The following is a 12,769-nucleotide window of genomic DNA, read 5'->3' on the forward strand; positions in this document are numbered from 1 at the left end:
CCGTGCTGGTCAGGCTGGGGAGGCAGAGCCAGCTGGTGGGGGGCACTGCCGCTGACTGCCTCACACACAAGTGGTTCTTTGGCCATGGAGGGTGCGCACAGATAGCCGGCCTTCTTCAGAGTCAGAGACTCACAGAATAGCCAAGATGGAGGGGACCCATGAGGATCATTGCATCCAACTTATTTCCAATGTCATTAGATGTTTTGGGGTGATTCATTGTATTCAGTCTACAAAATGTCAACTGAGGTATGACAATGCAGCAAACTGCTTTCCCTGTACCTGCTGTGTTCCCTGCAGTTGCAGAGCTCTCCTTTGCCTGTTCCCACCCAGATTTAGCACTATATCTATACTTCAAAAAGTTATCTTTACTTTGCAATATCCATGAGAGTAGCTTTGGAAGAAGAGCTGAGCCTTCAGGCACTGCCCTCAGCAGATCCCCTTTTATGCTGCAGATGCTGGTACGGAGCCAGCTGTATTAGAGAATTGCCACTGGCCTGTCCCTGCCTGTGGACACAGAACTGCCCCAGAGCAGCACGGTGAGCAAGAGACAACAAGAGCAACGAGTCCTCGCAGCAACACAAGGGCTCTGTAGGAGAGTACAAGGTGAAAGGGAGAGCAGCTTGGGAAAGACAAAGCTCTGGAGCTCCTTGACAGTGCTGCTGTGCCAGGACACTTCTTCCCTCCACCCCTGTACACAGCCAAGTGCCCCTGCAGCTTCACTGCAGGTCTCTGAGGGAGGATCTCGGGCAAGCATATCACTGCAGGGTCGTTTTTTTTTTTATTTAAATACACAGAGAGCCTGCCTCCTTGTTTACACCAAGTCCGGGAGTCACATGGGACATGTAGATACTTAAATGAAAGAATATGAACAAAGACATTTCTTTGTGGACAATAATTTCACAAGTAATATAAAGAAGAAATTATACTCAAACAAAATAAAAAACAAACCTGCATCTGGGCCTTTAATGAGTTACATTATGAATGATATGCAGCTCTGCAGAGGAGATTCTTGTTCTGGTGGACATGAACTGTTCAACATGAGCCATCAGTGTGTGTTTGCATCCCAGAAGGCAAGCTGCATCCTAGGATTCATCAAAGGATGAGTGGCTAGCAGGTTGAGGGAGGTGATTGTTCCCCTCTACTCTGTTATTGTGAGGCCCTACTTGGAGTACTGAAATCAGGTTTGGTGCCCCAGCACAAGACGGATGTTGATCTATTAAAACAGGTCCACAAAGATGATCAAGGAGCTGGAGCACCTCTCCTATGAAGGAAGGCAGAGAGAGTTGGGGTGGTTCAGCCTGCAGAAGAGAAGGCATTAGGGTGAATTCATTGCCTACAAACCACCTGTCTGAGCTGGGGCAAAAGCCCAGTGCAGGGAACGGTGGTTACGAGGGGCTGTCTGTGATGATGGCATCTTCTCAGTAATTAAAGGGGGCATAATAAAAGATGGAGAACAACTCTTTGCTCAGTCAAATAATGACAGGACAAGGGGGAATGGTTTTAAACTAAAAGAGCAGAGATTTTGATTAGAGGTTAGAAGGAAATTCTTCACTCAGAGGGTGGTGAGGCACTGTAAGAGGTTGCCTACAGAACTTGTGGATGCCCCATCCTTGGAGCTCTAAAAGGCCTGGGTGGATGGGGCCCTGGCAAACTTGATCTAGTGGGTGGCATACATGCCCATGGCAGGGGGGTTGGAACTAGATGATCTTTGAGGTCCCTTCTAAACCAGGCAGTTCTATGTTTCTATGTTTCTGTGTTTCTATGTTTCTATGATTCTAAGACAGGCAGTTTATTCCTTCTGAAAAACACTCATTCATCACTTTCCACACCGCATCTTTCAGCTCCTGGTTCCTCATTCTGTAGATAAGGGGGTTCACTGTTGGACTCACCACCGAATACAGAACAGCCAGCAAAAGATTCAGTGAGGAGGAGGACATGGAGGGGGGCTTCAGGTAGGCAAATATGGCAGTGCTGGTGAAAAGGGAGACTACGGCCAGGTGAGGGAGGCATGTGGAAAAAGCTTTATGTCGGCCCTGCTGTGAGGGGATCCTCATCACAACCCTGAAGATCTGCACATAGGACAGCACAAGGAAGACAAAACACACAAATAATAAAGAGGCACTAACCACAATAAGCCTAGCCTCTTTGATATAGGCATCAGTGCAGGAGAGCTTGAGGATCTGGGGAATTTCACAGAAGAACTGGTCCAGGGCATTGCCTTGGCAGAGGGGAAGGGAAAAGGTATTGGCAGTGTGCAGCACAGCATAGAGAAAAGTACAGCCCCAGGTACTTGCTGCCATGTTGACACAAGTTCTGCTGTCCATTATTGTCCCATAGTGCAGGGGTTTGCAGATGGCAACGTAGCGATCATAGCCCATGATGGTGAGAAGAGAAAACTCTGCTGTGACAAATGTGACAAACATAAAGACCTGGGTAGCACAACCGAAGAAGGAAATGGCTGTGGTGTCCCACAGGGAATTGGCCATAGCTTTGGGAACAGTGGTAGAGATGGATCCCAAGTCGATGAGGGCGAGGTTGAGGAGGAAGAAGTACATGGGTGTGTGGAGGCGGTGGTCGCAGGCTATGGCTGTGAGGATGAGGCCGTTGCCCAGGAGGGCAGCAAGGTAGATGCCCAGGAAGAGCCCGAAGTGCAGGAGCTGCAGCTGGTGTGTGTCTGCGAATGGCAGGAGGAGGAACTCTGTGGGGAAGCTGCTGTTGGACATTTGCTGCTTCTGGGCATAGCAGCCTATTTATGGAGGAATTTAAAGAGGCAAGTTAGATAGTGTTTTCTGAGCAAAACCTAAGCCATACCTCATTGAAACATCCTCAACAAGACACACTGCCTTTTCCAGGGAAGAATACATGCTTCTGCCTGGAGCTTTGGATTTGGTTGCCTAAGAATGCCTAAGAGACCAGGTTAGTCAACTTCACTCTCTGGAAGGGTCAGTACTGCCCTGTAGGTACATGATAAAGACCACCAGGGACTGGTGGTGGTCTCTGAGACAGATACCTGCCCCAGGTAGCAGGCTCTGGGAAGCAGAAAGACTCCCCCTTACCCTTCTGGGTGGCCTCCTTCCTCCCACAGCTTCTCCCCGCAATGTCCTGGGCAGCTGCCCAGGCAGGCTGAGTGCTGAGCCTGGCAGGCAGCAGAGGCCCTGCCCCGGCACACATTCCCTGGGGCACAGCAGGGACCCTGCTCTGCACCACAGCCCTGACCACCCCTGTCTAAACGCCCGGCTGCACAACTTGCAGCTGCCCCACAAGAAGGAAACCTCATGTTTTGTCCCTCTGACAGCTTTGGAAGGTAATCCCTGCTCTGGAACTTGTCATTCTCCTCTTATCCAAAAAGCTCCTCCTGAGTCCTGAGTCCTCCTGAAAGATCCCAAAGGCTGTGGGATTTGCCAGCAAATCTGGAGATGGCACCAGAAACAACAGCTGCGTTGCCCTGTAGCCACAGACTTACTCTGTTCAGGGTTGTGAAGATTTCTCCTGCAGTGAGCTCTCAGCATCCCCCCTCCACACTGCCTTTAACATCTCCCTCCCTTCTCTCAGCCACCCTTGTCCCCTGCAGGCAGTGCCCCCAGCTTTGTTGATCTGTGCAGAGGAGCTGCTCCTGGGCAGAGCTGTCTCTGTCTCACTGCCCACTTGCCAGGAGCTCCCCTTGGGCCCAGGAGCCTGTCCCAGCTCATCAGCACTGGGAGCTCTTGACAATCAGAACAGGGAGCTCTTGACAAGTCCCTGGGACTCCAGGGAAATCAACTTTGAATCATACTCAAGCAGTCTTTTGGGATACAATCACTTCTCTAAAGTTTTGATCGGGACTTATTTCCAGTGCTGTCTTTGCTCCTAATTCCATAGAAGTTGTTGGCAAGAGAATCATCTATTCTTGTCCCATTATGTGATCAGACACCCTCAACGTGAAAGGCAGGGTGAATACCACCTCTTCCAAGCACTTGTAGATATTGGTGGGATGCTGTGGAGTGTGTGTGGGGGAAGAGATGACATGACTTTTCTGCAGAAACTCAAATCTCTCTGTCTACATATGCTACAAAACCACTTGTCAGCCCACAGAGTCATAGAAACATACAATGCTTTGGGTTAAAGGGACCTCAAAGACCATCAAGTTCCAGTCCCCCCTGCCATGGGCAGGAACAAATCCTACTAGTGTTGCTCAAGGTCCCATCCATCCTGGCCCTGGACACTATCAGGGAGGGGGCATCCAACACTTCTCTCGGCAACCTGTTCCAGTCCCTCACCAACCTCCCAGTGAAGATTTTCTTCTTTAGATTTAATGTAAATGTACTGTCTTGTAGTTTAAAGGGATTACCCCTTTCCTAGAGCTACAATCCCTGATAAAGATTCTATCCCTATCTTTCTCCTATTTTTCTCCCCCGGTTCTGTTAAGGAGAGTCAGGAAGACAGTGGCTGCATTGTACTTCACTAACAGCTGGGGATAAACCACAAAACATCTGAGGACACAAACCTGACTGACAATTGATAAAGGAGGCAGTGAGGGAACCAGACCTGGTCAATCACACTGACTGAAGGTAGCACGGGAGAGAGAGAAAATATTTATTCCAGTGAGATTATCTGATCAGGGACTTGTTGGTCTGGAAACCAATAGAAAAGGGGGAATGCTGGTTAAAGGGTATGAGAAGAGGTTGAAGACACTTGGGTTGTCTAGTCTGGAGAAAAGAAGGCTGAGGGGTGACCTCATTGTCCTCAACATCTTCCTGAGTGGGGGAAGTGCTGAGGGAGGTGATGACCTTTTCTCCTTGGTAACTGACCACAGAAGGTATGGGAATGGCACAAAGCTGTGCAAGAGGATGTTCAGATGGGACATCAGGAAAAAAATTTGTACTGTGAGGGTGGTTAAATGTGGAATAGGCTCCCTATATACCTGGCTGATGCCCCATGCCTGTCAGTGTTCAAGAGGCATTTGGAAATTGCCAGAAATTAATCAGGGATTTTTTTTTTTCCTATATATATGCCCATAGTTATGTATATTTATGTTCATAACTATGAATATTACTATAGAATCATAGAATATCCCAAGTTGGAAGGGACACATAATGATCATTGAGTCCAACTCCTAGCTCCACATGGGTCTACCCAAATGTTTTTATAAACAATGTGGATGTAGGACTAGAAGGTGTTTTGAGCTAATTTGCTGATGATACTAAACTTGGAGGAGTTGTTGACTCCATTGAAGGTGGAAAAGCCTTGCAGAGATAGATTGGAGAGCTGGGCAATCACCAACTGCATGAAGTTTTAAAAGAGCAAGTGCTGGGTCCTGTAGCTGGGATGGGGCAACCCTGGCTATGCTTACAGACTGGGGCACTAGACGCTGGAGAGCAGCCCCACAGAGAGAGATCTGGGGGTTGTGGTTGACAGCAAGCTGAATATGAGCCAGTAGTGTGCCCTGGCAGGCAGGAGAACCAACCATATCCTGGGGTGCATCAAGCATAGCTTTGCTAGTTGGTTGAGGGAAGTGACTGTCCTGCTCTACTCTGCGCTGGTGTGGCCTCGCCTCGAATACTGTGTGCAGTTCTGGGCACCACAGTACAAAAAGGACATGAAACTATAGAAGAGTGTCCAGAGGAGGGCAATGAAGAAGGTGAAGGACCTAGAGGGGAAGATGTATGAGGAGCGGAAGAGGTCACTTGGACTGTTCAGCCTGGGAAAGAAGAGGCTGACGGGAGACCCCATCACAGTCTACAGCTTCCTCATGAGGGGGAGTGGAGGGGCAGGTGCTGATCTATTCTCTTTAGTGACCAGCAGGACCCAGCACTTGGTCTTCTTAAACTTCATGCAGTTGGTGATCACCCAACTCTCTAATCTGTCCAGATCTCTCTGCAAGGCATTTTCACCCTCAACAGAGTCAACAACTCCTCCCAGTTTAGTATCATAGTCAAATTAGCTATAAACACCTTCTAGTCCTACATCCAAATTGTTTATACAAACATTTAATTGAACTGGCCCTAAAACGAAGCCTTGAGGGACCCCACTGGTGACTGGCTGCCAACCTGATGCGGAGCCACTTACCACAACTCTTTGAGTCCTACCCATCAGCCAGTTATTCACCCAAGGTATGATATTTTTGTCCAGCTATATGCTGGACATTTTGTCCAGTAGGATCATATGTGAAACTGTGACAAAAGCTTTACTGAAATCCAAAAAGATCACATCAGCTGGTTTCCCTTGATCAATTAGATGGGTGATCTTATCATAAAAGGAAATCAATTTTGTCAAACAGGACCTACCTCTCACGAACCCATGTTGACTGGGACCAATGACTGCATTGTCCCCCAAGCACACTTCAATAGCTACCAGAACAATCTTCTCCATCCTTTTACCAGGCACTGACATGAGACTAACAGGCCTGTAGTTACCAGGGTCTTCTTTCTTGTCCTTCTTGAAACTGGCACGACATTTGCCAACTGGGACCTCTCCATGTTCCCAAGACTCTTATAATAATTGAGAGAGGCCCTGTGATAATGTCAGCCAGCTCTCTGAGCACTCTGGGATGAATCCCATCCGGACCCATTGTCGTGGTTTAACCCGGCCAGCAGCTAAACACCACGCAGCTGTTCGCTCACCCTCCCCCTTCCCTCTCTGGGATGGGGGAGAGAAACGGAAAGTGAAGACCATGAGTTGAGATAAAGACAGTTTAATAAGACAGGAAAAGTAATAATAACAATAATAATAATAATAACAATGATGATAATAGTACTACTAGTAATAATGTGTACAAACAAGTGATGCACAATGCAATTGCTCACCACCTGCTGACCAATGCCCAGCCTAACCCCGAGCAGTCCGGCTCCCTCCCCTGGCTAGCCACCCCTATATATTGTTTAGCATGACGTCAGATGGTATGGAATACCCCTTTGGCCACTTTGGGTCAGCTGTCCTGGGTCTGTCCCCTCCCAGCTCTTGCTGCACCCCCAGCCTGCCTGTTGGCAGGACAGAGCAAGAAGCTGAGATGTCCTTGGCTTAGTATAAGCACTACTCTGCAACAATTAAAACATCGAGATGTTATCAGCATTATTCTCATCCTAAGCCAAAACATAACTGTCCTGGTTTCAGTTAGCACAGAATTAATTTTCTTCCTAGTAGCTGGTGGAATGCTGTGTTTTGTCGTGCAGAGCAGAGGATGGGAGGGTGTATGGGGACACAGCGCTGACATGCTGCTGGTGTCAGGGCCAAAGCAGAGCCCTCGTCCCTCCAGCTCTGAAAGTGGCACTCAGTGGCACTGCTGTCTGTCTGTCTGCAGGGAGGAGAGATGGAGCCCTTCCTCTCCCTCCCCTTCTATCCCTGCAGCTGGCCCCAGCCCATCCTCCTGCTCATGTGCCTGGGGTAGGGCTGCAGCTGGGTCAGGGACCCCTCTGAAAAGGAGCCTGCAGAGAGCTGCAGTGGGTGCTATGGGATGATCCCTGCTGCCCTGATTGGTAGTCAGCACTGCTGGGGATGGGCACCCACAGAGCTGGGATAGAGTGGGAAGGAGACCACCCCTGCTACCCTAGGATGAGCCCATCTCATAGGGGCTCCCAGAGTTGCCCTGGAACAGCCACTTAACTCAGCCCTTGGATGTCCCCAGGGTGCAGGGCCCAGCAGAGAGGGGCTGTCCCCTCTGGGATGGGCAGAGCTGGTGCGGAGGAAGCTCCTTTGTGGGGGCCAATACCTGGATGCTCTCCCACAGACGCCATGGCCCAACCATTTCAGGGACCATGGGCAGGAGCTGCAGGACACAGCCCTGGTCTGAGGCAGAGAGAAAGTGCCCCTTCAGGAGCATACACCCACCTGAGAGACTGAACCTCGGCCGCTTCTCCCACGCCAGGCTGTAAGCGATCTCCTCGTACACGGCCTCAGGGAAGGGCTCCCCAGCTCTCCCAGAGCCTGAGGACAGAGGCAGGGCTGATCTGGGAATGGGCAGAGAGGGACAGGAACCCACTGGGCTCCCTCAGCCAAATTCCCTAGGCCAGCACAGGGCTGTCCCCACAGCACAGCCCCACTGTGTTGTGTTGGCACTGAGGCCACAACCCCAGGGAGGGCAGCATCCCCATGGAGATGGTCTGGGACAGAGTCAGCCTCACACCATCCCTTTGGAGACAGCCCTTGTGCCCCTTTGGTCCCTGGCTCAAGTCCCAGTGCAGACCCTGAACCAATTCCCACATTTCTCCTCCCCATGGAGCTGCTCCATCTCTGCCCCACACATCAATAACACAGCCCGTGCCCTGTTGGGGGGTGGCTGACACAACGGTGATAGACCCTGCTGCCCCATGCTCCTCCTGCCAGTGCTGCCCAGAGCACTGCCAGCAGTGCATCCTCCCCTTCTCACCCAGCCCAGCTCTCACATTTCTCTTCTCACCCCAGAACTGATGCCTCAGGCTCTGGGCTCTCTCCATCTCTTTCTGCTGGTGCCCCATGGTTTGTCACTCAGTGGGGCAGCACATGGGGCAGCACACGGCTCTCTTTTAGTGCTCCAGGACACCAAAACCCCCAGCCCTGCCAGGAGGCTTCTCCCCCCCAGGACCACTGGGGAAGGACCCACCTCTGCGCTGAGCCCTGGCGCTTCGCACCTGCCCAGCCAGGAGGGCCAGGAGCAGGCAGAGGAGGGCCCCCAGGATGATGCAGATGACGACAGGCACCGAGAGTCTCTCACTGCTGGTGGTCGGACGGCCCTGTGGGGGATCTGCAAGGGCAGGAACATGGCAGGGGCAGCATCAGACAAGGGAGAGGCTGGGGCCAGGACATGCCACTCCTGACCACACAAGGCAGCAGGGGCTGGGAGGGACAGGGCTGGGTGATGGGGCAGGTCCCACCCTGCTGGGTCCATCACAGACTTCTCCTAGCTCCCTTGATTTCCTGGGAGTCTCACAGCCCAACAAGAAGCCCCTTCCCCTGGCTGTCTGTCACAGCGTGAATATGGACAGACCCAGCCCCAGGAGAAGGACAGCTTACCTGCTTGTGGGGGGGATGTTGCTGTCCTGGGTGCAGCTGCAGGGGAGCAGAAGGATAGCTGGGCTGAGAGGCTGGGGCTGTGGCACCAGGCAGCCTCCCTGGCAAATGACCCCAAAATTTGCCACCTGAATTGTCCCTTCTGTGGGGCTGAGCAAGGTGGCAGGGACAGGGCCCAGCACCACTGCTCTGTGCTGCTCAAAGGACAGTGCAGGCAGCCCAGGGGATGTGCTGGCACATCCAGCCCCACAGAGGCTGCTCCCCACCCACAACCAGCCCCCCACTCTGCAGGAACACCCTTGCTTGGGCCTGCACTGGGGCCATGCCAGGATATAGCAGAGCAGATGCCCAAGCCAGCTCCTTGCCAAGCCCCCAGCCATGTCTCCCAGCCCCACTGCTCACCTGAGCAATGCACAGCCGCATCTGCCTTATGCTGGCAGGCACCGCTGTCCCCTGGCTGGGCCCAGCAGTCCTGCAGAGACAGCTCCGTCCCCCTGCACTCCATCAGCCACATGGGGCCCGTCCCCTCTCCAGCAGCAGCCTGGCCCAGGGCGTAGACCGCAGAGCCGCAGCCCAGCTGCCTGCACGCCACCTCGGCATCCCGCATGTCCCAGGCATTGTCACACAGCGTCCCCCAGGTGCCGCGGTGCCAGATCTCCACTCTGCCCGAGCAGCCGTCCTTGCCTCCCACAGCGCGGATCTTCTCCCTGTCTGGGGAGGCAGCGATGTCCCATGGCACCAGGAGAGCTGGGACAGCCCTGCCAGGTGAGGGGGGCACGTGCAGGGGCAGCTCCCTACCTGTGCAGCTGGTGGAGTTGGGGCATGCAGCCACCTGCGGCCTTTCTGTCCATGTCCCAAAGGAAAGAGAAGTTGGGCTGAAAAGGGCTGCTCTAGGGGTCGTGCAAAAGAGAGCAGAGCTGACCTCTGCTCACACTTGCTCCTGCTGCCTGGATCAGGGCAGCAGAAGCACCCTGTTTGTTTGTTTGTTCAGGGGACACACACATCACTGTGGGCAGGAACTGAGTAGGCATCCCCACAGGGTCCCTGATTCACAGAGCAGCAGGAGGCTGTTCATAGAGTGCAAACTGCTGCCCATGCCCACATGGTCTCCTATGAGACCTCTCCTGGAGATGTCTCTGCCTCTCACAGGGGCAAAGGGCAGCCAAGCTGTTGACTGCTGCTGGTGAACATGGGTGGCTCTGAGAGCTGAAGTCACCTTTGTACCACCAGCAGCAACAGGGTCTAATGCAGGAAGTCAAAGCCCCTCTGGGTTCCTTCTCTGCATTTCACCATACCCAGTGGTAAGCAGGACCTGGTGCCTTGATGGCTCAGATTTACCATTGCAGATGATGTGGGTCTCTTCTCAGCTGTCATTACAGGACTGCGGATCCCAGGAAGCAGAGGGACACTGCCAGAAGGAGCTGTTGCTCTTCCCACACTCCACGCGATCCAGCCACGCCGTGCCAGACAGCTCGGCATAGCTAGAATCTGTTTTCAGTTCCCCTTCATTCCCGCAGCCCAGCTCCTTGCACACCAGTGACACCGTCTCGGTGGTCATGGAGTTGGAGCAAACGCTGCCCCACGTCCCGTTGTAGAAAACCTGCAGGCGCCCGGAGCAGCCGTCGCTGTTCTCCAGCCTCAGGGCCATGAACTCTGGAAGGAGTAAAGGCCCCAGGGACGTCCTTGGATGTCAGCCACTGATGGCCTTGGCCCTACCTGGCTCTACCCTCACCCTGGCCTCACTGTCCCCAGTTCCCAGAAACACACTCCAAACACAGACCTGAGCAGTTGACTCCCACGTCCTCCTTGTGCCCGCAGTCGTGCTGCCCCCAGGCCTCGGCAGGGCAGTCCCAGAGAGCAGCTTCAGCCCCGGAGCAGTTGACGCCATCCAGCCAGATCTGCCCGGAGCCCTCCCCAAACCGAGCAGAGCCGGCTGCCTCCAGGGCCCCTCCGCAGCCCAGCTGGCGGCAAACGACGGCGGCGTCAGCCAGGTCCCAGGCGTTGTCGCAGACGGTGCCCCAGCGCCCCTGGTAGTAGATCTCCACTCTCCCGGCACAGCGCCCAGCCCCGTCCACCAGCCGCACCCGCCGGCTCCCTGCAGCGGGGAGAACCCCAGCTATCAAGGGGCTGGCTTCCTTCCCAGCCCCACAGACGGGGGACATGCAGCACCACTCACCCTGGCACACAACCCCCGCGTCCTCCATGATCCCTTCTGTTGGCATGCTCTGAGGCAGGGAGGTGTTGCAGAGGCTCAGGTCAGCCTCGTGCCCTGCACACCGCACCCCACACAGACCCACAGGTCCTCGTCCTCGCTCAGCCCTCACGGGGGTGTAGGCTGCCTCTGCCTCTCCGCACTGCAGCTGCCGACACACCACGCTGGCCTCCTGCATGTCCCACTGCTCATCCAGGACTCTGCCCCACGTCCCGTGCTGGAAGACCTCCACGAGCCCATCGCACCGGCTCCCTCCGCCCACCAACCGCAGGGGCATGGGGTGAGTTAGGCCTGGTGAGAGGAAAAATTCAGCAAGGCACTGCCATGGGGTCCAAAGCTGTGGATGGCCTTGTCACACACCAGGGCAAATGGACTTTGCAGCACTGCCCAGCACTCACCTGAGCAAATGACAGCAGCAGCGTTCTCCTGGAAGCACGGCGAGGCCCCCAGGGCAGTCACCGGGCACTGCCCCAGGTGGGCTTCAGTCCCGTCACAGTGGAACGAGTCTCTCCAGACGGGGCCGGTTCCTCTCCCAAAATGCCCTCCTCCAGGAATGGACTCAGCAAAGCCACAGCCGAGGTGCCGACACAGAACGTGGGCGTCCGAGAGGTCCCAGCGGGAGGCACAGAGGGTCCCCCATGTCCCCAGCATGTTGACCTCCACCCTGCCCTCACACGCTGTGCTGCCATTCACCAGCCTGAACCCTGTGTACTCAAGGACAAAGGAGGGTGAGAGAGGCCACATTTGTGCTCTTGCTCCCACAGGAGCTGCAGGAGAGGCCAAAGGGACAGCGTGCCTTTCTCCTCCTGCAGCACTCTTATTTTAGGGCTGCAGACCACCACCCCAACCCACCTGTCCCCCAGCCAGCACAGCCCATTTCCCACCCTGCTCTCCTGCCCCCACCACAGCCCCCGTTGGCACCATCCCACCCCAAGTCCTTACGTGTGCAGGTGACATGAGTGCCATTGCTGTGGGTGCAGGCCTTGTCCTTGGGGGCCCCCGTGGGGCAGAAGGAGAGGACGGATTCATTCCCCACACACTGCAGCTCTCTGTCCCAGACAGGACCGGCCCCTTCTCCCAGCTGAGCTGCCCCATGGACAGACAGGGCTGTGCCACACTGCAGCTCCCTGCACACCACCTCGGCAGCTTTGGCACCAAAGTGGGCGTGACAGACAGCTTTCCACTGGTCCCTGTCGTAGACCTCCACACTTCCTGAGCAGGGGCTGTCCCCTCTGACCAGCCGCACAAATCCTGGAGCAACCAAGGAGACCTGTGAGTTCCCAGAGCCCTCTGGCACTTCCATGCCCACCTCCCACCTCATCCCTAAGGTGACTACATGTAGAGCCCCACGGCCATCCTAGCAACTCTCAGAAGGTGTTGATGGCACAAAGAGGTCAGGGCCCCCCTGCTGCTCCTCAGAAACCAGCCCAGCACCCATGTCCTCTTTTCCAAGCCCCCAGCCGCAGGCACTGCTCAGACAAACTGCTGTTGCCCGGAGTCCCTGGGCTGCCCGGCCCCAGACCCAGCAGTGCAGCACCCACAGCACGTGGGCCCAGGGAAACAGGCCCAGGAACTCGGGGCTACTTCAGCCTGCTC

At 54.5% G+C, this 12,769-nt stretch overlaps 1 pseudogene; it reads right to left on the reverse strand.

Moving 5' to 3' along the window:
• Positions 1-1,775: 1,775 nt before the first annotated feature.
• Positions 1,776-11,917, reverse strand: LOC113840783 (scavenger receptor cysteine-rich type 1 protein M130-like; annotated as a pseudogene).
• Between the last annotated feature and the right edge of the window lie 852 nt (positions 11,918-12,769).

The sequence above is a fragment of the Anas platyrhynchos genome, chromosome 32 (genome assembly GCF_047663525.1).
Source record: "Anas platyrhynchos isolate ZD024472 breed Pekin duck chromosome 32, IASCAAS_PekinDuck_T2T, whole genome shotgun sequence".
NCBI classification, from domain to species: Eukaryota; Metazoa; Chordata; class Aves; order Anseriformes; family Anatidae; genus Anas; species Anas platyrhynchos.